The sequence below is a fragment of the Orcinus orca genome, chromosome 2 (genome assembly GCF_937001465.1).
Source record: "Orcinus orca chromosome 2, mOrcOrc1.1, whole genome shotgun sequence".
In the NCBI taxonomy this organism is placed as follows: Eukaryota; Metazoa; Chordata; class Mammalia; order Artiodactyla; family Delphinidae; genus Orcinus; species Orcinus orca.
Genome location: NC_064560.1, coordinates 191,507,901 through 191,522,698, shown reverse-complemented (window position 1 = coordinate 191,522,698; position 14,798 = coordinate 191,507,901).

The window sequence follows — 14,798 nt, the reverse complement described above, 5'->3', positions numbered from 1 at the left end:
CCATGTAAGTTCAGTGAATAATTTCGAATTACAAACTTATTTGTAAAAAGAAGCGAGGGCTTTGTAGATACTCTATTGCCCTTCCGCTTCTTTCAGAGGATTGTCTTTGGGGTCAATAAGGACAATGGTACAGGCTGTGCACTGCACACGGGTGCTGGCAGAGAGAGCAGGGGCCTGAAATCCATCCCAGCTACACTCACCAATTGGTACACCCTGCCATGTGGTGATATCCATCTGGTTAAAAGATGTTCTTTTTAATTTGCACAAAGATGCTGTTACTCCAGATAGCATGTGATAAAATGAGCATATTAAAACGTTAATGGAAGAATCTAGATGGTAGATTTAAAGTGTCCACTGTAAAAATCTTTCCATTTTGCTCTATGTCTTAAAACTGTCATAATAAAATGGTGGAGGGGGTTAGAATACCATTCCTCATGAGTTACGTATGACCCAAAGAGATGCTGTTATGGGTTGAATTGTGTCCCTCCAAGATTTATACATTGAAGTTCTAACCCTCAGTACCTCATTTGGAGATAGGGTCTTTACAGAGGTAATCAACTTAAAATGAGGTCATTAGCCTGGGCTTTAAACCAATATGACTGGTGTCCTTATAAGAAGGGGAAATGTGGACACAGAGACACGAGCTGAGAGGGAAGATGATATGAAGATATAGCAAGAACAAGGGTGAAACTGAAGATGGTTCATCTACACACCAAAGAGAAAGGCCTGGAACAGACCCTCCCCTCACAGCCCTCAGAAAGAACCAACCTTGCCAACAGCTTGATTTCAGAGTCCTAGGCTCCGGAACTGTGAGACAATACATTTCAGTTGTTCAAGGCACCCAGTGTGTGGTACTTAGTTATGGCAGCCCTAATGCAGATGCTTTTTCCTAGTCTGCACAGGGGGAGGCACCCTGAAGGCTGGCAGTATCCTGATCGCCTCCTCGAACTCCCAGAGTGGACGCAACTGTAAGGAGGGCTTTGGGCAGTGTTTTAGTAGATAGGCTTCCTACTGAACGTTTTGAGGAGCTGGGAACTGACCACAGGCTAATGCTTACCTTAGGAAGAAATGAGTGACAATGAAGAGAAATCACTGCCCGCTGGGATTTAAAGGCCAGCTCATGCCCAATAATGGAACTAAAAGCAAAGAGCTTTTGCCACTGTTGACTTTTGACACAATAACATTCCACAAATAAAGACATAAGACAAGGTTGTTTAAAAACCCACAGGAACCCAAGTAACCAGGTATGGTGAAACAGTGGTTGCAGTCTGGGCTCCGTTCCTGGCACTGACCACTCACAAGCTACATCGTCGTGGCCGAGCCACCTGAACTCTACCTTCTCGTTCCCAAAGACACCGGTTGTTGGGAGGCTTAAGTAAAGTATGACACGTAAAGCTCTAAGCACACAGCATGTGCTTAAGAAACGGGAGAAAAAATCCAGAGACAGGAGGAGCTAAGTCTCCTGAGGACTAATAAACAGGCTCAAAGGCTTGTTTGCTCAGTAAACAAACGGCTGCAGGTGAAGGTCAGCAGGACTGTGATGTCAAAACCACTACTCGGCTGACATCAGGGGTTTATTCCCATTAGACGCTGTGAAAGGTGGCTATGACTTCTTGTTAATCCTGAGAAAATGTACAGTGAAGTAGGAAGAATACACGCTCATGAGGCAAGAGAGGGGATTCTAATTCTCACTTTTTCTCAGGATGTGTAACCCTTGGTAAGTCCCTGTTATCTCTCCCAACCTCTACTTCCTCATCTATAAAATGAGAATGTTGGACTAGACTAAAAATGGCAAACATGGGGCCATAGGCAACTGCTTCCAATCTCACATCCACAGCAGACATCACCAATCGACCATGGCCTGATTGTCATCTTCATTCAGGCACAGCCTCAGAATCCACTATGATGGATCCAAGATGGCAGCTCAGATGGAAACCATTTACTGTCCTATCCTAGGTCATCTCTAAAATGCCTTACAGTTGCTATGTTTTCTGGGCCTGATTCCTCTCTTGGCTAGACATGACCTCCCTCTGCATGCTCCAAAACTTTCATGGGGAAATTATTTGGGATATTTCATGTTTGGGGTCTTACATCTTAAATTGTCCTATCGCTCCACATCTCCTTCTCCCAGACTGGATGCCCAACATCTTCACCAGCATCCTAGGTTTTGGTAACTCCATTATTTTAATAACCTGTTTCCCTCTGCTCACGCCCACGACAGTCATGGTTAATGGATTAAGGCACTCTCACACAGAAAGATGGAGTCTCAAATGCCTTTTTGTTTTGGCCACGCCATGCGTGGCTTGTGGAATCTTAATTCCCTGACCAGGGTCCACAGCAGTGAAAGCACCGAGTCCTAACCACTGGACAGCCAGGGAAGTCCCTCAATTGCCTCTTCAACTCAGTCTCCCAGGCAGCCCTTACCAATTACTTGAAATTGACATATAGATAAAAACCGTTGGCCATTTTGTCCCAAGAAAGTATGTCCAAAGAAACTCGAGAACAAGTTATTAAACCAAGAAGAAACTAGCTCTATGTGTGTTTGCTAGCTCTATGTGTGTCTGTATGTGTATTTATAGAGATCAGTTTCAAACCAGTGCCAGATGAATAGCTTTCTTTCAACACTCAAGACTGAGTCTCCAAACTACTCTTCCACTTCTCTTACCTCTGCAGCAACCTCAGAATGTGCCCATTCCCAAGAAGTCACCTATCATAGTAGAATACACGTCTGGGTGTCACATAGCTTTGTGTGCCAAGCCTGCCTCAATCTCTACAAACTGTTTGCTTTTGAACAAGTTACTCAATCTTTCCTGGGCTCATCTGCAAAATAGGACTAATGCCTTCTCATAGGGTCATTTTAGCAGATAGCACATATCCTACCACCTGCAAGACAGTCAACAAATAAATAAGGGTAGCTGCTACTCTTGCATGTAACACTATCATGATTAATACTACTTCTGTATTGATCTGTGTGTCCTTGAGCTTTGGCATAGAGAAATATGTCTGAAGAAGTACCAAAGGGGATTAAAGATGAGTAACAAACTCGAGGAGTACTGGGTGACCACAGTGGACTGACTCTGCTTGAGGCACTGCTCAAAGTTTGCTTGGCCCAAATCCTGCCCATCCTTCAGAACTCAGCTCAAGTCCACGTCCTTACAGGAGCCTGCACTGAATGGGGAGCCTCTACTCTGCCTGGTGGAGGAAGCTTAATCTTATTAACTCTAGTTGAGTTCTGTTCATTCAACATAAACTCTGTCGACTCAGAATTCTTTCAGTCAAGTCAGGGTTTCCCCAGTCCAGAGTTTTATACACTCCACTCCCCTTCCCTGAGGTGTTTAAGTGTGGGGACAGTGAGTATCCACGGCCTCATGTGAGATGAGCTTCATGAAGGCAGTAATACGATTACTCTACATCTCCCTTCAATGCCCATCCAGGGTTAAGCATAGAGCAAGTGCTTCAGAAGTGGGTGAATGGATGGGAGGATGGATGGATGGATGGATGGAATGGATGGGAGATGGATGGATGGATGGGAGGATGGGAAAATACTTTCCCCACAGACATCTGTCCTTTCTCCTCAGCTTCTCTGACAGTGTAGTGAGGCCAACCTCCTTGGTCAGGTCAGGTCAGCAGTTCCTCTTCCTCTAGTTCCTCGTGCACCAGTAAGCACTGCACACTATGCACCCAAATGATGTAGGCACAGTGGGCTGAGAACTGGAACATTTGCCTGGGGAGGGTACAACCTGACCTTCCCATGTGTTTCTGCATCCCTGACCAGAATCATCTTTTGATGTTGCCTACCCGCTCTGATCCTCATGACAGTTGTCCACGGGGGCCAGCCTTGAGGGTGCTGTGGGTGCATCCGACTCCTTGTACCTGACTTGTAAGTAAAAATTACCTTCCCCTAACCTCATATCAGGTCCCCACATCTCCCAGTTACTACCTGAGGAGATAGTTCTCCTTGTAAGCTGTGGGCTGGGGGGTTGCCATTAAGGGGAGGGGCCGGAGCAGCGGCACAGGACTTGCAGGGCTCACATGCAGGTGGGTCTTATTGTAGGGAGTCACCTTACTCTGAAATAGAGAGACGTGAAGGATAAAATCAAGTCTTTGGAGGCAACAGGCCTAGACTCGAATCCTGGCTCGGTCACTGGCTCGCTGTGGACCTTGAATAAGTCACTTCACCTCCCAGGAACTCAAATATTTGCAGGAGTTTGGTTGTGAGGATTAAATGGAGTCTTACTCAGAGTCCCCACAATGGTTCAAAGGATGAGACTTTTGCAAAGAGACTATGTAGACAGACGTGGAAAATGTTAAGGGAAAAGCAGGAGGGTGTCTGGTGAGACACCCAGAAGTTGGCAAAACCAGGAAGCTCTTACCTGCCCAGAGTTGAAGGGGCAAAGGAAAGAAACAGTGAGAGGAGGAGCCACGGAAGGAGTGGCTGCCTGGAAGGGTCTGAGGTGGCGGAGGGATGCAGCCACTCCAGAGGCACTGAGCTGAAGCAGGGAGGAATGGGAAGAAAGAGAGATAGCAGTATAGGACATACGAGTCAGCATCTCAGAGCACAGAGCGTGGCAGAAGAGGGCAGATGATGGATGCGGGCAGGGGGCTGGCAAAGAGCCTGCAGAAAAGATATTGCTCATAGTAAAGGCAAGAGGCAGGTCTTGCTGAGCGCTACACGCTATTGCATTTCATTTCGACTCATAGAGTTTAGCCCCGAGTGCATAAGCGCAACGCTACTTGTGTTGTTAGTTTAATGGACTTTCTCACTGATCCAGAAGGTGAATTCAGATTCTGAACATGTTTAAGAAATGGGGGATCAATGACCCCCATTCCCACCCCTACCCCCAAGTTTTCTGTTGTGATTTGTTTAGAATAAAGGTGTGTATTTCACCAAATCTTAAAGCGCTGTGAGCAGTAGCTCCAGAGATGGAGAGACCAGTGACCAGAGGAGAGTGGAGGGATGGCCCGGTGCCCACCCTGCCTGGCACAGGACCCGGAGTGCTGTGGGAAACCCAGGAGTCCTCTCTCTCCATCTCCCACGGACCCTGCCCAACCCATCTCCACCCCTCTCCCTCTGGACCAGCTGCCAGCTTCCATCCAAATGATGACAGATACCCCCATTCCCCCTGCTCATAGGACAAAGGAGGCAGCCACGAGACAGGGGCAGTCTCTCTCAGTCCCAGGACAAATTCTGAAGGAAGAGTCTGTTTGTCCTGGATCGGTTGTCTGCTCCAGACCATCAGAGTGACTGGAGGTGGGGAACACATCTATAAAAACTAATTTACAATTGCAACCAAAAAGTGGGTGCAAATATACGATACAGTATGGAATGTTAGTGTAACAGGAAAAATAAGAACTGTATGAAAAAAGTCACTTTTAAAAGGCCTAAATTATTAGCGAGCTATACCACATCCCTGGCTTAAAAGATTCACGTTTAGAAAGAGAGACATATGCCTTCAAATTAACAGTTCTTATTGAAATCCCATCTAGATTTTTTGAATTTGGCACATCGATTCTAAAATTCACCTGATGGAAAAAATCCACCAAAAAAAGCTGATGATTTTTGAAAAAGAAAAACAAATGACTTGCCTTGCAAAAAAATATACATTTATACACCATATAAAATGTCTAGAAGAATCTGTGATAAATGGAATTTTATATAAGACCATGATAGCTTTTCAAATCCATGGGGAAATTTTAGTTTAATCCATGCATGCTATCAATTCAATCCATTGTCTATTCTATTTGAGGAATGGGATACTTGTATTCTTACTTCACACCAAATGCAAACTAAATTCAAAATATATTAAAGAGCTAAACATAAAATTATGAAATTAAAAATACCAGAAGAAGAAATGGTGCATGTGGTTTTTTATCACCTTGGGATGGGGAAGGATTTCATCAGTGTGACGACACTGGCAGATAAGAGTAGATAAAATGTTAAAACTTCTTTATGATGAAAGACAAGATGACCAAAGTTAAAAGACAGATGACAGAGTGAGAAGAAAAAATATTTGCAATATTTATGACAAAGGTTTAATATCCCTTATGCATATAAGAATTTCCTACAACCCAATCAAGAGAAAAAAAGACAACAGAACTACAAAAATAAAGGACAGTGAAAGGCTATTTCCATCAGTTAGACAGTCAAAAATAAAACGATGCCAATATTCAACATCAGAAAGAGCATGGACGAATACACACCTCTACCCCGTGTTTGTAGGAGCATAACTGATACAGATTTTTTGAATGGCAAATTAATAGCATCTAGGAAAATTCAAAATATGCATACCAATTTCATAAATAAACTCTAGAGAATCCCTCAATTTTTGATGTATGTACAAAGATGTTCATGGCAGTATTCTTGGAAGAGCAGGAAAAAAATCAACACCCGTCTATGAAAGATGATTCAATGATTTATAGTAAGTAAATCCTTCCTACCCAATATATATAACCATCAATATAATGAAGTAATTTGTACCTACTGACAAATTAGTGAAATACATCTGCCTTATATTGTTAAATTAAAAAGTTTGGAACAATATGTAGCATATAATTCCACTTCATTTTGAAGTATGTATGTAAAATTACCCATACATATAAGTATGTTCTCTGTGTAGATAGTACATATTCAATTCACATATAGATCCAAATTTTAAAAATTCTAAACCAACCTTGGACAAATTCTTAAAACTGATAACCTCTGGGGAACAGGAGTGGAGTGAGCAGGTAAGGAGCTGAATTTTTACATTTTATTGTAAACATTATATTTTATTTTTTTTATATCTTTATTGGAGTATAATTGCTTTACAATGGTGTTAGTTTCTGCTTTCTAACAAAGTGAATCAGTTATACATATACATATGTTCCCATATCTCCTCCCTCTTGCTTATTATAACGAAAATCTAAGGACACCTGCGGGTATAGTTAGGATTTTTTTTCTACACCTATAGGGCTATTGAATACCTATTGCATTTTGTCCACCGTGTTCTCACATCAAGCCTCACACAGGTCCAGAGTCAGGATTCAAACCCGCGTCTGCCTGACTCCAAAGCCGGAGCCTTACCCAGGCACCCACTGTTCCCTTTGAATTTCCCATTAGAGCTGCCCCGGGGCAGTCGATGGAGGGGGAGACAAGAGCAGTGGGAAGCGTTCTGGAGCCTTGCTGGGCTGCACGAGGGCGCTCTGTGTCTCTGTTGGTCCAGGATGGCGCACCCCACTCTCTTCTTTTGTCTGCTGGTAGCCAGGCTGGGTCCCCATGCCTGTGACCAAGGGGCTCCTGACCAGGAAAATCGTCCAACCTCAGTGACCCTGTTGGCCTCCTCCACTTCCCTGAACAATCCCCACTTTGCCTTCAACCTATACAGGCAGATGGTGGCCACAACCCCAGGCAGGAACATCATCTTCTCCCCCCGCGAGCATCTCCATCCCCTCAGCCTGCCGCTCTCCAGGCCAGGCCCGCAGTGTGCACCCAGGGCCTGGAGGGACTGGGGTTCAGCCTGTCCCGAGTCCCAGACAAAGGCCTCCATGGGCACTATGGTCAATTCCTCCGTGCCCTCCTTCCTCCCCCTGGGGCATGCCAACCAGACGTGGCAGCATGCTGTTTGGGGACAAGAAGCAGTACCTGTACAGAAGTTTGTTGATGATGCCCAGAATCTGTACCACGCAGAGGTACATTCCCCTTCGGGAATGACCGGGTAGCAGGGGGCAGATGGATCCTTTCACCTTAAGACTGGGAAGCTCGGGGGGCTTCCCTGGTGGCGCAGTGGTTGAGAATCTGCCTGCCAATGCAGGGGACACGGGTTCGAGCTCTGGTCTGGGAAGATCCCACATGCCTCGGAGCAACTGGGCCTGTGAGCCACAATTACTGAGCCTGCGCGTCTGGAGCCTGTGCTCCACAACAAGAGAGGCTGCGATAGTGAGAGGCCCGCGCACCGCAATGAAGAGTGGCCCCCGCTTGCCACAACTAGAGAAAACCCTCGCACAGAAATGAAGACCCAACACAGCCACAAATAAATTTAAAAATTTTTTTAAAAAGACTGGGAAGCTCGCCCTGGAGTTACAGACACTGTCTTGATTCTGACCGGTTATATCTTCTGTAAAGGTAAGTAATCCTCTAAGGATTATTTAGACCCCTTTGCAATTTATTACAAAGTTAACCCATCTCTTGTCCAAGATGGGTTTCCTCTCTCCCTCCTGCCTCACCAAGACTTCATCTGTGGATTAACTCCTCTCGCTCCCATACCTCCAACCTCTCTTCTAGAACCTTCACCTGAACTTTCCAACTCCAGTTCCCTCTCCAGCTACAGCCCCAGCTCTCTCCTTCTCATCACAACCAAACTTTTAGGAAGTAGTGCCTGCCACAGACCTGCTACATAATTTGTGGGTCTCAGTGCAGATGAGTACTTGGCACCCTTGTTCAAAAATCACATTTCAACGTGGTGACAGCAGAGTATTTAAACCACATTCCGGCCCTTGTGACATCCCAGGTGGCACCTCCTCGAAGCCAGTCCTGCCCACATGAGCTGTCCCAATTTGCCACTCATTCCACCAAACATAAGCCTTGCTTCTGGGTCCATCACCCGAATTGTTTTATCAAGCTACCTCCCACCCATCCCCCCAAAAGGAGCTCCTTGTTGAGCGGGGGAACCTCGTCCTTCTGTGTCCACCTAGCTTTGTGACATTTACCTGTTTTGTTAGCCTCCCCATCCTCGACACCCTCCTCTCGTGGGCTCAGCGTGGCTTTCCTGATTCTCCTACCTCACCTCCCCAGCACACTCAGAGCCCGTTAAATATTGGCATTCCACAGAGTTCCTGCTCAGCCATCCGTCTTCTTTTCTTATTCTTTACTCTCCCTCGGGTGAGCAGTGGGAAGCCCTCCAGTGGCCTCCAACCCTCCTGTACACTGAAGACTCCCACCTCCCTATGCCCAGCTCCCAGCTCCCATGAGCTCCAGACCCATATCCTCCCCAGCTATCTGGTCACCTCCGTCCAAATGTCCAAGAAGTGTCTCAAATTCAGCATGTTCCAAAAAAAGAAGCATTTCTTCCCACTCTCTCCTCCACCCCCCGAAGAAAACCCCCTCTCCCTGCTCCTTTCCTCTAAGTCTCAATAAATTGTCCTGATTCCATGCACCTGCCCAAACCAGAAACCTTGAGGTCGCCTTGGTCCCATGCAGGCAGTGCACAGAGCATGGCTGACCGTGGATGAGAAAGGAGCAGAAAAGGAGGATCCCACGAGCCTGGGGTCCCTTCCCAGGTCCCACCTCCACACGTTTCATTTCAGCAGGCCTTTCCTGCTATTAATTTATTTTGAGGAAGGCAGCCACGGCCTTCTCTTCATGGGGAAAACGATGGATCCTGTAGCAAGTCACAGTCGGGTGAAAAGAGGGTGTACGTCCCTGTACCCCCACCAGCCTACCCATACTGTCAGGTGCTCTGGGCTCTTGAAGAAGAAGGGAAATTATGACTGAAGATATGGGCAAAAGTAGAGTGTCTTCGCACAAAATCCGTCTGAGTTGTTATCCCCATTTCACAGATTAGCAAACCAAGAACAGTTGCACAATTATAAGCCAAACTCATTGCCCAGGGCCAAGCTTCCTGGGAGGACCTGCAGACTCAACTCACTCTCATGACCTTCCACCAGCTCCATATCCTCTGCTGGTTTCTGTATGTTTCCCTCTCCTTCCAGTTTCCTTGCCACCTGAATTATAGTCTGTTCAGCTCAATAAACCTTGTGTGAGGGTGTCTGGGTGCCACTGGGCAGGCAGTCCCCCTGGAAGGACTTGGGAAATCCATTGAATGTCAGCCTGGGAGCCTGTTTGTGTGACATAAAAGAGGGTAGGACCATCCTGTCCTCACTACCTGCTGGCATCCCGTAGGCCCAGAAGTTTACAAGCTTGCAGCCGGGTCTCGGGTCCCCCTCCACAAGTGGCTGAGAAGGAAAGCAGAGACTCCTCAGGGTCCTTTTGATAAGAAAGGCTACGCAATATTATTTTGTGTTTGGAAGCATTTGCGTGCCTCAGTCGTGCTCCTACAAAGGATTATCCAGCACAAGCATTCCTTAACTCCTGTCCATGAAACTCCTCCATGATGGAATCCTCCTGTGAAATAGACTTGCAGAGCAGGGGCTGAGCTCTTCAGAAGTCTCCACCCAACATTCAATCCTGTGTACTATCTGAGAAAGCATCCACTGAGTACCAGATCTGTGCACAGCACGGTCCCAAGGAGGGAAGGATGCAGAGATAGAGGAGATGGTCCCATCCTCAAAGATCTATTGGTGGAGGCAGGCACAGCACCTGCCATACTGCAGTCACGCCTGGTGTAGGGGTAAATTTCACCGCAAACAAGATACGTGTTCTTACTGGGAGTGTATCAGATGGAATTTTAAGCTGAATGGGCAAGGAGCCCAGACAGAGTCTGAATCACTGTGAAGGAGAAGCGTGTAGCCTAACATCAAACTGCAAGTTGATAAGCTAGCTGCAAGTTGATAAGAACCCATGGGGACTTTGTTCTCACAGTCATCCGATAGGTACCATCATTACAGTCACCTCTCCACAATCTCAAGCGTTCCACCCTCTGACCTCCGCTTCTCTTCTTTCCAGCTCATTCCTCTTGGCACCCAATTCTAACAATCCTTCAACCCTCAGGGATGCGCCATCCATTGATCCTACTAGTTTTCACCTCCTTCTTTTCCCACAGGTCCTTGCTCCCTCCTTGTCCAGCTTAAGTTCCATGGTCAATCACACCCTCAGCTCCTTTGCCCTTTTCTGCGTTTACCATAGCTTCGTGGCAAAACCTTCCACATCTCCCCCTATGCCATGTCTGCACTCAGATTTCTGCATGTAGCTAGAGAAAAACACCGCAGCACTGACTGGCCTCATTTTAAATTCATGATCACTGGACCTCAAGAGAGCCTTTGATCCTGGGCAGCAATCACTCTGTATTCCAGCCCTTTCATGTTTCCTATCTTAAGTAAATACTTCCTACCTTCACCTTTCAGCAAACCTCTGACACCTCCTGCCCCGAATCACCCTGGGCTGGGGACCTTACTTCCTTTCATTGGCAAAATATAGGCAATCATCTTCCCACCCACTTGCAGCTCTGCTCATGTGTCTGCCTTCCCTTCTGTTACAATAGAGCACCTGGCCTAGCTGAGGCCATCCCTCTACCTACACCACTGGTTGTATTTGAATTTTGTCTCAGGCCCTCAAGGACATCACACCAGCAACCCTGCCCTTTATCATCTCCTCAATCACAAATCTTCCCTATCTACGAGATTTTTCTACCAGGATACAGTTTCTTCCATCTTAACATAGATGGATGGATGGGTGGATGGATGATAGATAGATAGATAGATAGATAGATAGATAGATAGATAGATAGATAGATAGATGATAGATAGATAGATAGATGAAAGAGATAGAGATAAAGATAGATCATTTCCTCCTCTAGCTGACACACCATTGCTTAAAAACTTATTTATTCTCCTGTCTCCAAATTAGGGTGACCAGCCATCCAGTTTGCCTGGGGATGAAAAATAAATTGGACTTCACTAAAGTAAAATGTTTACACTTCAAAAGATATTGTTAAAGAATGAAAAGATAAGCCGTAAGTTTCTCACAAAGCTAAACACGGTCTTATCATATGCTCCAGCGATCATGCTCCTACCTATTTCCCCAGCTAATATGAAAATTTTGTCCACACGAAAACCTACATCAAAATGTTTATAGCAGCTTTATTCATAGTTGCCCCAAACGGGAAGCAACCAAGATGCCCTTCAATAGGTGAATGGATAAACAAACTGCGGTACATTCATACAATGAAATACTCTTCACTAATAAGAAGGTGAAGTGATAACAATAAACGAGCTGTGAAATCACAAGAGACATGGAGAAACCTTAAGTGCATAGTTATAAGTGATAGAACCCAGTCTTAAAAGACTACATGCTAATATGATTGCAATTACATGGCACTCTGGAAAAGGCAAAACTATAGCAACAGAAATGAGATCAGTGGTTGTCCAGAGTTCAGGGAGAGGAGGGAAGGATGAATAGGTTATTTTTTTAGGACAAGAAAGTAGTGTGTATGATATTGTAATTGTGGATACAGAACACTATGCATTTATCAAAACTTGAAGAAATTTACAGCACAGAATATTAAACCCAAAATATGCAGATTAGAAGGAAAATTCATTTAGGAAATTGGAGAATCCCAGAATGGAAAGTAGAAGTGACTAAACAATCTAAATGGGTAACAAATGCATGAAATAACTTCACTGAAGGGAGCAGGGGTGAGTGAGTAGGGGCGGGGGGAAAGCTGACCTAAGTAACTTTAGAAGTGAGTGAAGTATGTAAGACTAAAGGCAAAAGAAATTGTACATAAGCTCTGTATTATAGTTAGTAAAGTTGTTTTCCAGAAGAGTACAGGTTAACAATTCTGAAACTGTCCTACATGTATGCAGGAACTCAACAATTAGCTACATGAAGTAAATGGATGGTGGATATTGGGGTATCCAATAGATATAGATAAGCAGGAGGGAACTAAAATGATCTATGCACTGGAGAGGGAAACATCAGTCTGAACTCATGTTTTGCTTAATATAGACACAGATGGTTATATATAGAAATGTTTATAGATATGTATATATACAGAGGTAAATGTACATATGTATATTTCCTGCTCTGTCAGCTGAGAGGCTCTAGAAGGAGTGAACCCCAGCAGCAACAAGCATGCATAGTGCCCAAATCTTGGTTTCTAATACCATTCTCCAATGAAAGGAACCAGGACTCCTTGAAGAAATGGCTGATTCTAAGACTAGGGCAGGATATATACCAGATGAGCCCAGAGCATCCTGTGTTGCCAGAAAGTGAGCAAGTGCTTTAAAAAAAAAATCCACAGTCATGGGTGGGGGGTATGTCAAAGCAACACAGGAGCCAATGGAAGATGCTCCCCATGGGCAAAATTGGACTAATTTGAACAAAAAGAAATAAAGTATCATCATAGATTTTAATAGTATAGGTATATATGGTAGATTATAACCCAAAGTATAAAATAAATATCCATAAATCCATACTGGTATAAATAAATGATTATATAAATATATAGGGAGAAGAGACAAATCTTCCATGCAGAAGAATTCCAAATTATTTATGTAGCTACTCTGCCCTCAAGGAGGTGGAGCATATCTCTTCACTCCTCAAATGTGGATTGTGCAGTGACTTTCTTCCAAAGAGGACAGTCTGGAAAGGCAGGGGAAGAGTAACTTTACAGTGGAGAAATCTGACAGCGTTAGTTCAGCCAGGTGATCAAGGTCAATATCAACAGTGATAAATGATAAAACATGCTGATAGTACACACCTTCGATACGATGTAATGAAAATCATAACTCTTTGGTCTTCCTCTCAAAAACCTACAACCCCAGTATAATCATGAGAAAAACATCAGACAAATTCCATAAGAGGGGCATCCTATAAATTGCTTGGCCATTATACTTCCAAAAGGCAAGGTCATGAAAAACAAGGAAAGTGTGAGGAACTGTCACAGCCAAGAGCAGCCTAAGGAGACATGATGACCAAATGTAATGTAGTATCCTGGATGGGATCCTGGAACATAAAAAGGGTAAAAGTAGAAAAGACTCATATTGAAATCTGAGAAAAGTATGGACTTTAGTTAAAAATAATGTATCAAATTGTTTTATTAATTGTAACAAATGTATTATACTAATAAAAGCTGTTAATAGCATAGGAAACTGGATGTAGGGTTTATGGGACTTCTCAGCAATATCTTTGCAATTTTTCTGTCAATCTCAAACTGTTCCAAAATTTAAAATGTATTAGAAAAAAGGCAAGGTACAGATAGGAAAAAAAATAATTGCAAATCATATATCTGGCAAAGGATTTGTATCCAGAATAGAAAGAACACTTATAACAACTTAACTCTTCAAACAAGTTACCCCAATTTAGAAATGACAGAAGACTTTAATAGACATTCACCTAGAAGACGTATGGATGGTTAATAAGCATATGAAAATGTGCCCTTTTTAGTCATTAGCAAAATGCAAATTAAAGCCACAATGAGATATAACTATAGCTCACTAATATAGAAAAGATGCCTATAATCAAAAAAGCAGACAATACCAAGTGTTGGCAAAGATTTGGAGAACCTGGAATTCTCACACGATGTTGATGGGGTAGCACAGTGGTGCTGCCACTTTGTAAAACACTTTGGCACTTTCTTAGAAAGTCAAATATAAACTTACCATATGACCTACCAATTATACTCCTAGGAATCTACCAAAGAGAAATGAAAACATATGTCATACAAAAACAGACTTGTACATGAATGCTTCTATAATTAATAGCCCCAAACTGGAAATAATCCAAATGTCTATCAACTGGTGAGTGGATAAACAAAATGTGGCTTATCCATACAGTAAAATACTATCCAAAAAAAAAAAAAAAGGAATGATTTGTTGATACATACTATGACATGGATAAACCTCAAAAATAATACGTTAAGTGAAAGAAGCAGACCAAAAAGACTGCATATTATATGATTCCACTGCTTATATGAATTATCCATAAAGGGCACATGAACAGAGCCATAATGCAGGTCAATGGTTGCCTAGGGCTAATGATAAAAGTAGGAATTGACTGCAAAAGGTTCATGGTATTTTTTTTTTGCAATAATAAATATGTTCCAAGATTGAATTGTGGTGATATTGGTACAACTCTGTAAATTTACTGAAAATTATTGAATCACACACTGAACGCATGAGTTGTATGGTATATAAATTATATC